The sequence below is a fragment of the Pygocentrus nattereri genome, chromosome 11, assembly GCF_015220715.1.
Source record: "Pygocentrus nattereri isolate fPygNat1 chromosome 11, fPygNat1.pri, whole genome shotgun sequence".
Taxonomy (NCBI): Eukaryota; Metazoa; Chordata; class Actinopteri; order Characiformes; family Serrasalmidae; genus Pygocentrus; species Pygocentrus nattereri.
Window position 1 is genome coordinate 40,881,763 of NC_051221.1, and position 13,599 is coordinate 40,895,361.

At 40.6% G+C, this 13,599-nt stretch overlaps 1 protein-coding gene across 1 annotated transcript in view; it reads left to right on the top strand.

Annotated features, from left to right (window-relative positions):
• pdzrn4 (PDZ domain containing ring finger 4) overlaps nt 1–13,599 on the top strand; it is a 71,464-nt gene that overhangs the window by 37,314 nt on the left and 20,551 nt on the right. The gene's annotated exons all lie outside the window — the stretch shown is intronic.

Below are 13,599 nucleotides of genomic sequence, written 5' to 3' on the forward strand. Positions count from 1 at the left end.
GCTACATTAGCACTTCAAAACACCCCACTAATAAGAGTTGTGCTCCATGGAGAGTCAAGGTGCTTTTTTTTTCTTTTTTTCCAGCATGAATCCCACATTGCAGTTAACACAGTGCGATAACCTGATGTGGAATTCAATAAACTGTCTATTGAACCACTTCTTACGTCTTTCAGTGGGCTTCTACACTCTTAATAATAACGGTGCCAAAAAGGGATCTTTGTGTGATGCCGTAGAAGGACCACTTTCTCAACGGATGGCTCTTTAAATCGCAATGGAAACACATGATGTGGAATCTCTTTGTTAAACATAGCAAAAGAGGTTGCCTCTATGGCATCCCTCAGAGAACCCTTTGTAAACCTTTTTGTAAAGATTGTATGCGTTCATATTCAACTGTATAGATTCAAACCACTGATGAAATCATTCACCTTCAGTATCTCCAGCCCTCTGGAGGAGAAAATAGCATAGAGTGAAATAAAGGTTTATGAAAGGCAGAAGCCAAGTATAGTGTATTCTTAAAGGTCGAGTAGCTGTGCCGCTTGGAGAGAAACCGATATAATGACGATCATTCCAGGAAATTGGAATGTCTCTGTGGAGATCTACTGTATAAATGGCAAGCCCATTACTCCAGCTAGAACCTGTGGAAATGCCAGAGTGTTTAATGCAGTTATAGGCCACACCTGTGTTGTATATGCAGTGTGGCAATGACCTGAATCCGCTTTAGGTTTCTTCTTTTTTCTTCCACCGAATGAAATGGCATTCGGTGGTGTCTGTTTTTGGATGCGCTCTCAGGATTGAAATGAGTTGTCCTGGGGGTCTTGAATGAGAGCGCAGGTCTCCCAGACTTCCCCCCGTTGTGGAGCTCTGGAGATTATATTTTCTGATTGTTTGGCCTTTCCCAGCTGAGCTCGCTCTTCTGTTCCTCTTCTATATTCAGAGTGCTAAAAAGCAAAGTGCCAATTGAATCAGTATGAACCAGATCGGTCTGGGAGATTGGTGTAAGTGGGCTTGTTTTTGTGGCTCACGCTTGAAGGAAAGCTGGAATAGAGTGGAGAATTCTTCAGGGAGAGACTCAGGACTATTCTGTTGTGTTCCTGTCCATTCCTATGGCAGTCAGCACAGAGGCACACAATGTGCTGTTGAGTAAAGGCTGTCCAAATAACCTCTAGGGGCTGGACAATTCTTTCTGAGCCGACATCTGTGTGGCATGCTGTCGCATTTGTTGCTATCTCCATGCTCTGGTTGCCCAGCCAAGAGCTTCTCGTCCAGCTCTTATCTTGACGTGCCACACACACGCAGAGCCTTTAGTCTTATCACTCCAGCTTTGCTTATCTCACCTGTGTAAATGGCACAGCTGGAGGGACATAATGACTCTGAAGATGTGTCGCCTGAGGAGAACTGACCCACATATGGATATGAATGCTCGCGCTCTTAATGCTACATCTACACACGTTTACACAACACACAAATATGTGCACATGGCTTCTCAGCATCCTTTGAAATAGTGGTGGGCGCTCTACCAGTTTATGTGATAAATAACTGACATATTATTGTAGGGCTGTTTTTTTAAGGCTGCAATAGGGCAGTCGTGGGCTGGAGGTTAGGGAACCAGCCTCGTGCCCAGAAGGTCGCCGGTTCGATCCCCAGAGCCGACAGCACATGACTGAGGTGTCCTTGAGCAAGACACCTAACCCCCAGCTGCTCCCCGGGTGCTGCGGATTGGGCTGCCCACCACTCCGGGCAAGTGTGCTCAGTGTGTGTGCCCCCTAGTGTGTATGTGGTGTTAAATGAGGAGGTGAAATTTCCCCGTTGTGGGGCTAATAAGGGTCACTTAATCTTAAATGACACCCACAGAGGGTTGTTGTGACAACTGAGGTACAACAGCATTTGTTGATTTTCTAATAATAAATTGACTAATAAGTTAAGAGACCACACTTAATTATGGTATCTGCAAATTTAGTGCACTATTTCTATTTATTTACAAATTTCAGAAAAATGATTTTCTCTTAGTAAGACCACACAGCATGAAGTTTGACTTGGGAGTCTCTATATGCATGTGACTATATCCACATGGGCCAAGAACACCCATATTGGTGCATACCTCAGCACTCAGAGGGGCATCCTAAAGGCCTTCAATGCCTTCTTTCTCTGTGTCTCTGTCACTCTCTCTCTCTCTCTCTCACTCCAGAGCTGATACAACTCTCCCAAAACACTGATATTTACAGCCTATGAAAATCATTTTCTTTCATTTCGTTCCTTGATTGCGAGTTATCATTATCATTGTGCTCACAAAGTTCTGCTAATTAGCAGAAGATGAGTGATTTAAAGTGCTTTCAAAAAAAGACGTTTTAATTGTACCAATAAAGCAACATTCACAGGAACACGATGGACTGAACATGTCATTAAACTGGCAGTAGTTATTCGGTATCAGCACAAAACAGCTTAGATAATGCCTTAAGGGGTAAAGCAGTGTTGAGAATAAGTCACAGTGCAGTTGTATACATAAATAAAACCACTTTGAGCAAAGCAATGACAGAAGAATCTTCGTTTGTACATATATACATATGTTTGTCAGTTTTCTGTGTTCTACATCATTTCATTACAGACACTGTCAGTCACAAAGGAAGGGCTGACATTTGAGCGTTAAGTGCTTTTGAAGCCATGACCCATGTACACTGCAAAAACCTTGTTACCAAACGGAGGTGATATTGACCTTTGTAGGCTGCGGTTTTGGCCAAGTACACCACCTACATGACAGTTAATACAGAAGCCTGGCTGCGGAAACCAGGTTTTATTGACGTTAATAACCTTTGACTTCTCACTGTTGAAGCTGGAAGTGACTGTTCTTCTGGTTCTCCTGTTGTCTCTCAATGGGCAACGTTTCAAAGGAAAAACATTGTTTGGAAAGTGAATGCTAACACCTTGTTTAAAGGTTATTATGGACGGGCGTCATGAAAGATTTAGAAGGTATAACCTGCTGGCAGGCTATATAGACAGTTGTGAATGTTGATGAGAAACTCTGCAGGCAAAAAAAAAAAAAACCTGAGCGTGTTTATGCGAATGAACAAACCAGAGGCTCGGAGCAGAATCTGATTAGGTGTGAACAATCAGGTGGTCATGCAGTAGGATTACAAATACTTGACTGACAGCAGCAACTTCCACCCCCCAATTTGGCACTGCTCTTAATGCGGTTCAATTACTGCTCTGGTTAGAAATGATTTTTTTAACTGAACCTTTTTTTTAATTATTATAGATGTAGTCTTTTTATTCTATTTTGAAGTCCCATGTTAACCAGGGATGCATGATAACATCAGAAACCTATCTGTCAAATGATTGTTTAAACAGCTTATCGGTATCAGTCTGGACCTTCAGATTTGACTATTTAATTAAAACCAATATTTGATGCATTTATATTCCGTTCCATTTAACAGATTAGTGTGTATTGAGAAAGAGTGTTTAGGCAATGCTGGACTCAGGCCTATGGGTTTAGTGGGAGCATGCTCAGGTGTCTGAGCCACTAGGGGGCCTCTGTGAGCAATTATGACAAATTTACTAAAATTGACAATATTTACTAACAGCACTTGTAGAAAATGAGCAAATCTAAGCCTTGTCATTGTGTCCCATTCGAACATAATCCTGACGCTATCCGCATTTTCCCGAATGTCTGCTTCATTTTCTCCTCCAACTGCTTAGAAACTTCCACTGTACAAGCTTTCACTTTTTTTTTGCCAGTGTGCAAGATGAACATTCCCAAAGCCCAAATAAAAATACAGATGTCAGCCTGACTTAAAGAAAAAAGCTGGCACATCATTGTCTGCAGTGGTCTATGAACTGTCTACTTCTATGCATAAAGAAATCAAAGGTAAGATATAAATGAAAAAACATTTTCTACAGCTGCTATGGATATATGCTATGGATTTATGCTTTGTTTGGCAACTTACTTACTTGTCTTTCGCAACGAATGCAGGTCAATCCAGTTCCTACTGCATGACAACAACTAAATGGCTTTGTCATATTATAATGAACGTTTCATTTGAGGGATTTGTTTCTGAAACCACCTAGATATCCTGACAGTATGCGACTGTGCAGTGTAAAGACTATGCAGCTTGGTCAGAACATTCAAAACCATTCTTCCCAACTGAATAAATGAATAAATTAATTAAAAACATGTAAATATGCATGTTTAACGGGTACGAAGGCTGTCATCATGAAGCTGCCCAGCCCTCATGTAACCTGCTATGTTATAATAAAAAAATTATGACCACCAACAAAAGTAACGGGCTAGGGGCCCTTCAGACGTTTGTGACCTGGTCACCCTGATCTGTGGTAGGCTGGGCTACTTTGTTAAAATGCCTGCATTTTATTCCATTTATAACTTTCGGCATATAAATGCTCCATTTCTGCATAGTGGACTCTAGACTCCGTTTCTAAATGTAAACATGTTTATGTATGAGGCAGGGGAGATTAACTTAACCGACTCATGACTCAAGTTCAGCCTGAAAAAGAAACACAAACAAAACTGATTAAATTGGGTGCACCAATATAAATGCAATATAAATAAAACATTTAATTTCCAAAATACATCTTTGACTCGTCAGTGTCGACACATTCACGCTATACAATCTACCGATTTCCCAACCACATTGTTTTGCCTCTTTTAAACACCCCTTTTACTGCATGTCCCGCTTTTGTTCTGCCAAAGTGAATGTTTTTCTAATATTAACGATGCCATAATGAATTCTGACAGGGTTTCAGTAAGAGTTTATTTTTGCATAATCGACTGCCGGAAGCTATGAGACTGAAATTGACTGGAGGCTCAGCTCAGACTCACACCTCAGACTCGAGACCCAACTCACACTCGCATAAATTGACTTGATACCATCTATGGTATGAGCACCAGCATTAGCAGCAACCGATATGTACGCAACAAATATCAGAACTGCGGTCCCACAAAAAATAAATAATTAAATAAATGAATATTCCAACCTTTGGTATTTACAAGGTTTATATTATGATCTATTGCCATCTATCAAGGCATTAGTTCAGGTAGTATCAAACCACATAGATAAAAGCATCATTTATTGGGTAGTTTGTATTTGAAGGTGTCCCAAACCATAACCTGTACACTTTCTCTTTTTTTTTTTTTTTATTTTTTCAATGTTTTTTAAGATCGCTTTGTTTTCTTTCAAAGTAAAGCCGAAATATATATTCATCATCGTCATTTTTTAAAAATTGTGTTCAAAAATGCTGTCCCATGTCCTTATGTCACTACTGAAACACACAAAAAGTTTTAGTCCTCAGACGGAGCCTTACTTTAGTTAATTAATGCTAATTAATGAAGGAACCGATCATGTGAACAACATGCAAATTCTTGTAGTTTATAGAGCTGGTGAAGCCTTTAGTCTGACAGCCACACCGGCCCAGCCAAATCCCATAAATAGCTATTTTGTGGGTTAATTCTTGTTTTGTGTTTACTGTGAATAAAAGGCGTTTGGTCAAGGTACTTGACAGTAAGCCCGGTCACTATGACTCCTGTTTTATTTCAGTCGAGAATAAGGCTTTTGTGAATAGACTAGGTGGAATATTGGATGTCAGTTCACCCAGATGGAGCTGTGCGGAACAAATGATAGCAATTTTCTGTGGGACTGGGTTGAAATCTTAAAGGATTTGGTGTGGGACTGAGTCCCCTGCCTCAAAGTGTTTGTAAAGCAGCACCCGTGATCATGATGTGCTCTCTCTTATGCGCTGTCCCCTATTTGCTCCACTCAGACACTCACATCTGTTGAGCCTTCATGGTTTGCTCGGAGCAGGTAGAGCAGAGCTCTGTCTCCCTATCTTTATTATTCACTCTTTTATTATTCACTTCTTGAGGCTCCATTAATTGGCCCATCTGTCAGGACTCGCAGCGGCGCTGATTGTGCCTCTCCTCCCTCTGCATGTGGTCCTGTTGATTAATGACAGCCATGTTTGGGACAATAGGGAGCTCCTTAGGTGTGAGACCAGGTGGACCGTACATCAGGATGGGAGGGAGGGCAGCACTTGCAGGTGGCATAACCCATATGACTGTGAATCGCATTCAATTTTAGGGAGCACAAACAGTTTTGTCAAGCAGTCATAAAGATTTATAGCAGACTGTTTAGAGCATATTCTTGCAAATTTGAGGCAACATTGTCACGGCGTTCCAGCTAAAATAGAACAAATGGTTTATTCTGGATAACCAAAGTATTTCTGCAGTTTATCTTCTTGCTTGTTCAGTGTTCTTTGTATCTTAAATATGATTTGTTTTATGCAATTCCGCCCTTAAAAAGAAAGAAAGATTGCTGAATGGTCCAGGGCTTTATTATATGGTTATAGGAAAAATGTTAATTGGTATAAAACATTGACATTATAGGTAACACTTTATTTGGAGTGGTCCTTTGCAGGTGATTAAAAAACTCTTAACAGATTATCAGTAGCAACAACATATCAGTGAAGTAGCAGTAGTGAAACATCTGAGTACATTGAAGTAAAAACCTTGTAAATGTGCTGTTGATATGTCACTTACATTAAGTATATATGAAGTACATATATATGTATAACATTTGTTACCTCCATTACACAAAACCTAACCTCACCCAACCTTACCCAAGACCGAACCCTAACCCTAACCCTAATCCTAACCCAGAGGTGGACGAGGTACACAAAACATGTACCTGAGTTAAAGTAGAGACACCCAAGGTAAAATATTCCTCCAGTAAAAGTAGAAGTTCCTCCCTTTAGACCTCCACTTGAGTAAAAGTACTAAAGTATTTGCCCTCAAATGTACTTAAGTATAAAGTAAAAGTACTAAGAGAGTAATTCTGGCTCTGATGTCCTGTTATCATTTTTATAACCAGACTGGCTTCATGAACTCATTTCAGGTGAAAGTCCTCCAGCGTCTCTCTTGGTAAACCAGTCTTTTAATAGAACGTCATTAATTAGTGACGCTGACGTCTATTAAAATGATCAGAAGCACAAAACACTGAAGGTAAACAGTTTCCATCAGGGAGAACCGAGTGGCTCTGAAATCACTTTTTACACACAAGCAAAGTTTCAGTTTCAGATTTATTTACAACTTAGTTCCAAGTTTAAGTTGAATAAAAACTGGCTTTAAACTCAGGATCACAGATGAGCTCCTTTACTATGTTGATCTGTAGGCGTCTGTTCATAAACATAAAGCAGCCCAAACTCATTTACTATAAATTGAAATGGTGTTTGTAGAAATTCAGAAAAAAGCCGCGTCAGTCTCGACTGCATATGTGGACATATTTCTATATTGTGCTCTATTTACACAAAGTTAGGTTAGTTCATCGTTTATGTTGAACAGACTCTCCCAAAGTTTTACGCTGCTGCGCTGACGTTGAACCGCGTGCTGCACTGGGTCGGTATGACCAACAGGTCAAAACCAGCTCTAAACAAAGTGACCGCTGGGCCCTGATTGGTGCTCTGGCTTTGCGCTTCTTTCGTTTTGACATGTTACGTTTTTATACACAGAAACCAAAAGGAACGACAGATTTCTCAAAATGTAGGAGGAAAAAGTCGGATATTAGACTCTGAAATGTAGTGGAGTGAAAGGAAAAAGTCGCCCAGAACGGAGAAACTTCAGTACAGATACACCAAAAATACTAAAGTACAGAAACTAATTACATTTACTTAGTTACTGTCCACCACTGTCCTAACCCGAGCCCTAACCCAATGCCATGATTGGCCCCTCCCAGTTATCCATATGCTTGTGTCTTTGTCATGCCCCCTTGTTTTCTTGACTCCGCCCTTGATTGTTCCCACCTGTTTTCCACCTGTCTTGTGAATCCTCGTTATCCCTGTTTGTATTTGAGCCCTGTGTTTTCCTCAGTCTAGTGCTGGTCTTTGTTTGATTTGTTTGTGCTGTTTGTCCCTCCTGCTTTCCATGTTGGCTCTCTGACCCTGGACCGTTTCGACCCTGATTCTGGATTTGCCCATAATAAATCTCGCTTTTCTCCGCATCACTCCACGTTACACCCCAATCTTAATTCTAACCCTCATAGGTTTTGACATGTTACTGAGAGTCTGTTGAGCTGACTGTTAAAAGACCACTTAAAATAAAGTGTCACCAAAGCACCACACATTGAAAAGTTCTTTAGGCACCCAAAATGATGCTTCTGTGGCATCACGCCCAGTACGCCCACTTCTGCACCTTTATTTTCAAGAGTGTATTGCAGAGTGGGTCACAAGCTATGTTCTCTTTCACTTAATTAACGAGCTTAAAAGTATCTGAGAAAGATTTGTCCTTTTTAATATGAGCAACCTTCACTGCTTTGCTACAAATGCAAACACACACACACACACAATTCATTTCAGTGCAGTTCTATGCTGTTTGAAGCTTTGTAGTCTAAACACCTAAAATCTTCTTCTTTCGGCTGCTCCCTTTAGGGGTCGCCACAGCGGATCATCTGCCTCCATCTTGCCCTATCCACTGCCTCCTCTACTTTTACACCAACCATCTCCATGTCCACCTTCACTACATCCATAAACCTTCTCTGAGGTCTACCTCTTCTCCTTCTACCTGGCAGCTCCATCTCCAACATTCTTTGCCCAATATATCCACTATTCCTCCTCAACACATGTCCAAACCATCTCAACCTGGCCTCTCTGGCTTTATCTCCAAACTGCTCCACCTTCCCTCTGATCTGCAGTCTAAATACTTATATATTATAATATATATATATATAATATATATTAGTGAAAAGAGAGCAGCAATTTATGTTTGGCCCCAAATTAGAACAGCAAATGTTGAATAAAATTGAAATAAATTTTATTTATTTACACTTTCAATTCAGGTGTGCATAAGAAAACATGCAAAAAATGAACTGTTTTGAATTTTCTCATCGTTTACTTTCAGAGGCTTAGTTGTAACACTGTGTGACACTAACCCTACCATGTGGAGGCTGTACTTTAGACTGGCTAGCTTTCACTGTGAGTGTCACGGTCCTGTCCATGTGCTCGTGTTGTTTACTTCCCAGTCCTGTCCATGTGCTTCTGTTTTGGTTTTCAGTCCTGCCCTCTTGTTTCGTGGCTCCACCCCTGATTGTCTCCACCTGTCCCTCGTTATCCTGGTTTGTATTTAAACCCTGTGTTTGCTGGTGTTTGTTTGATGTTTTGGCTGTATTGTGTTGTATTGTGTTGTATTGTGTTGTCGTGGTGTTTGGTTCTTGTTTGAGGTTTTGTGTTCATTTTGTCACGTCTGTCCCTCCTGTTCTCCGTATCGGCTGTTTGAACCTGGACCGTTATGACCATGAAAAAAATCTGCCTGAAAAAAATCTCGCTTATCTCCTCATATGCGTCCGCGTTCGCGCTCCCCGTTACATTTTGCATGCTTTTTTTGCCCTATACACAGTTTAGTAATGAAAAAAAATAAGCTGAAATTATTTTTTAGTAAATAATTAAGAATGATTATTATTTTCATGGGATGTAAACGATCTTGAGAAAAATCTATCCAGTTTGCTGATGACATTGCTAGGAGAATACGACTAAAAGCACATTGTACCTGTTTAGCTTCATAAAATTTTGATGTAAAATTTGACCTCACAGTAGTCTGTGTCCTGCTCTCACCCACACCAAAGGAAATTCCCATGTCTTGTAAGCACATCATCTGCTGGCTAAAAGTGTTCATTGATCCTGATTCTGGTGCTGTTGTCATTTAGAAACAAAAGTTAATGTTAAAAGTACTTTTTGGGTGACATGCCAAGTCACATGAAGCCTGAAGTTACCGGTGGCTCAGTAAAAGTATCTCAGGATTAGCTTCAGTTTACCCCAGATTCTTTCAGCTCCCGTTTCAAAGCCTCAGAATGCAAACCTGGCTCACAGTGGGATCAGACTCTCCTGCTGCAAGGTCGTCACAAGGTTGTGTTCTTGCCAGGGAGCTCCAGGTTTGATGCCCCACTGAGAGAGCTGTAGAGGACCGCCTGAGCCAGTTTGGCAGTGAGGGCTGCTTGATGCACATTGAACACTCACAGCTGTTCTCTCATGGCCATGCCTGTCACTCTAGAACATACAGCCTGACCTGAGGCATCTCACTAACACACTTTTGTATGCATGATATCACCATGGAGCACTTTGAAGAGACCCATGGGATTCCCATACTCTGGAAAATTGACACACGAAGATATGGCGTGGTGTGGCATTGCTCGTTCTATGGATATCCTTGCTCAACTGATCTGTCAGAGCTAGATGCAGAACTTGAGCAGGACTTTTGGTGTTAAGCTGTAGTCACGCTAGAAAATTGCAGTTTGTGTGGCAACAACATAAATCCTCCGTTTTGATGCAGTTAGTAATATGTTACTCAACTAAACTAAAACTAGGGAGATTAACTGATTGACTGCATTACTTTGTTGCAGTTGATGCAGTTAAGCGCTTTTACTTGCTCTAATTTGACCCGAAGACCCTAAGGGTTTTTTCCATTTGAAAAGCTGTGCATAAAATCATACAAACACAGGCTGAATGTCTTTTCCACTTTTAATCACCAAATTTCAGAGAGAGCAACAATGACTGCACGTTCCAACTAACTGACAGCTGTGTCTCTCATGCCACTATGCTACACCTTGTTTGGGTAAAGACTGTAGTTTTAGAGTTCGCTGTTGCTTTTGTTAGTTTGCGGGTTGGAAATGTATCCATCATGAGCAGTGTAGTCTGCCGGTGTGCTCTAGTGTTAAATTTATTGGTATTACTGATATTGCTGGCATCAGTCGTCTGTTTTGCTTGTAAATGATACCCCAAACTTGGGATTCACTGCACTTTAGAGTTAATAATTTATCATGTCAAGTGTTTAATGCTAGATTTAATGCAACCACTTGACTTGATTACAGCTCAATATGTTACTAGAACAAAATGTTCAAGTGTCTTAATTCAGAGGTGTATATATATATATATATATATATATATATATATATATACACCAATATATATACACAGTACTCACAAAAAGTCGGGGATATTTGGCTTTCGGGTGAAATTTCAGGATGAACCTAAAATGCACTCTAACCTTTACAGGTGAACTTAATGTGACCTTCTCTAAACTTTTGAATGCGCATGTCCAGCTGGTCAGTGTTTCAGTACTTTCTGCACAACTTGCTGTTCTCTAACAAGGAGCTTAACAGCGAGGTGGTGGTGGTGGTGGTGGTGGTGGTGGTGCTACAATGTGGGCAGGCGTGTCCAGTCAATACAGACCTGCACTACACTTTGTGAATGGCACAGTGACCCAGTGGCCCAAACTACTGGATAACATCATTAATCCAGTCACTGTGCCTCTGCATGAACAACACAGGCCTCATTTCACCTTCATGGACAACGATGCTCCAGCTCATCGTGGGCGCATCACTAGGGAACGGCTGCTGGAGACTGGGGTACCTCAAATGGAGCGGCCTGCACTTTCTCCAGACCTGAGTCCCATAGAAAACCTATCAGCTGAGTCGTCGTGTAGAGGCTCGTAACTCTGTACCCCAGAACCTCAATGACCTGAGGGCCGCCGTTCAAGAAGAGTGGGATGCCCTGCCTCAGCAGGCAACGAGTCGACTTGTGAACAGCAGGAGACGTCGATATCAAGCTGTAGTTGATGCTCAAGGGCGCATGACGAGTTATTGAGACACAGAGATTGTTTGTTGGGGTTTACCCGCCACTGCTGTCGGCTTTTGTTTCAATAAATAGTTTGAGACGAGGAAATCACCTTCGCATGCTTCTACTTAAACGCCCTACTTTCATGATATAATATCACTGTAGCATGAACTTTTTACATTTTCCATAGATTTCACCCGAAAGCCAAATATCCTTCACTTTTTGTGAGATACCATATGTATATATATGTAACTTTACAGGAGAAGGAAAAAACTACTTTAATTTTAATGTAAGTCAATGGAATCAGAATTATTTCCAATTCATTTTGGGCCGTTTCTTTTGGTCCATTTGTCAGGACATTTACAAACAATGTAAAGGACAACAGACATTTTCAAATTATGTCAAAAACTGAAAAATGTCAAAAATGGAGATACAAGGTTTTCTTCCGACAGCAGCGATATATATATACATACCTTTTTTATACATTTAGATGCATATATTATACATTTTTGGGAGGCACTTTGTCCTCTATTTTTAAACTAGAGACAAGTGACTGATAATGCTACAGGGAGTGTCGTTGGCAGCTGATCCTCAGCGGAATTACAGTGCATTGATGGAGTTGTCAGGAAACAAAACAGCTAATTCCCTGAGCAGTACCTTAACTACTCGTCTAGGGAGCTCTATGAGACACCATAAAATGGCTTTTAGCAGCTCCTTTTATAGTCCTTCAGTAGTGCATGCATTATCACAAAAATGATAGATATTATTCTGACCAATATTATGATGGAAGCTACACCTTCATATTAGCAGAGATTATTGCATTTCAGTAGTAAGCCCTGATGTCCTTGATGCAGATGTCTGTTATATGAGGCTGTGTGAGTGACTGAAAACCTTTCCTGAATGATCAGCGAAACATATCGACATTGGCGGAACAGAACCTTGTTTATTAGAGATGTAAGGTTCTGTTCAGTAGTGTGGAATGAATGAGTGCTCACTGCATACTACGCCGTTTCTAGTTACCCCGGAATAAATTGCGTAGTTCTTATTTTAAGTTGCATTTTGCTGTTGCATTCCATTTTATCACATGTTAAGTGGTAAAATGATGCTGTAATAGGGAATTTTACACTCAGTCCTATTAAAGAGAGAAATGGTGCAGAACTGTCTTCATCTCTGTAGCTGATGTGTGGAAAAATCTGATTTAATTAGGTTTTAAATAGCGCTATTCTGTCACTATTGATCTTGGGTGCATTGATCTCTGTGGGAGAGCGTTCTTACATGCAGAGAAGCTATGTGTGATGTGCGTCTATGTGCGTCTGTACACCAGCATGTCTTTTTCGTCACATCCATCCATCCATCCATCCATCCATTTTCTAAGCCGCTTCTCCGTCAGGGTCGCGGGGGGGAGCTGGAGCCTATCCCAGCACATTTCGTCACATGCATACTGGAAGTGTTATTACGTTTAGGCAGATACGTTCACTTTCAAAAACTCTGTTTTCTGTCACTTTATTTCAGGTGTGCTGTGTGGTTTCACAAACACTTTAAAGAGTTGAATTAAATTGAATTATTTTTTAAAAAGTGTTTGGGAAAATCAATCCATTGACAACTGCTTGAAATACAGGTTGCGCTGAAGATATAAGAAGGTTTTTAATTGGCTGGGCAGTGAAGCCCCTGTTCTGGCTGATTGGAGGCCAATAGGGCGTCTTTGACAGGTGTCAGGTGTTTCGTGTCAGGCATCACTTTGATTATGAACGGCTGATCCCTTGTGAGTTTCATATATCCAGTGGATACAGATACACACATTTAATCACCAGGAGTACTTTAGAGCTGGCATGTACAAACCTCATTTCCGAAAAAAGATGGGTGTGAGTGTGTGAAATAATAATAAAAACAGAAAGTAGTGATTAGTAAATTAGATTTTAAATTTAAAAACAGTGCAAAAACACAACACACGACATTTTATCTTATGATCTTTCCTGTTTTTTTGTTTTTTTTTAATAC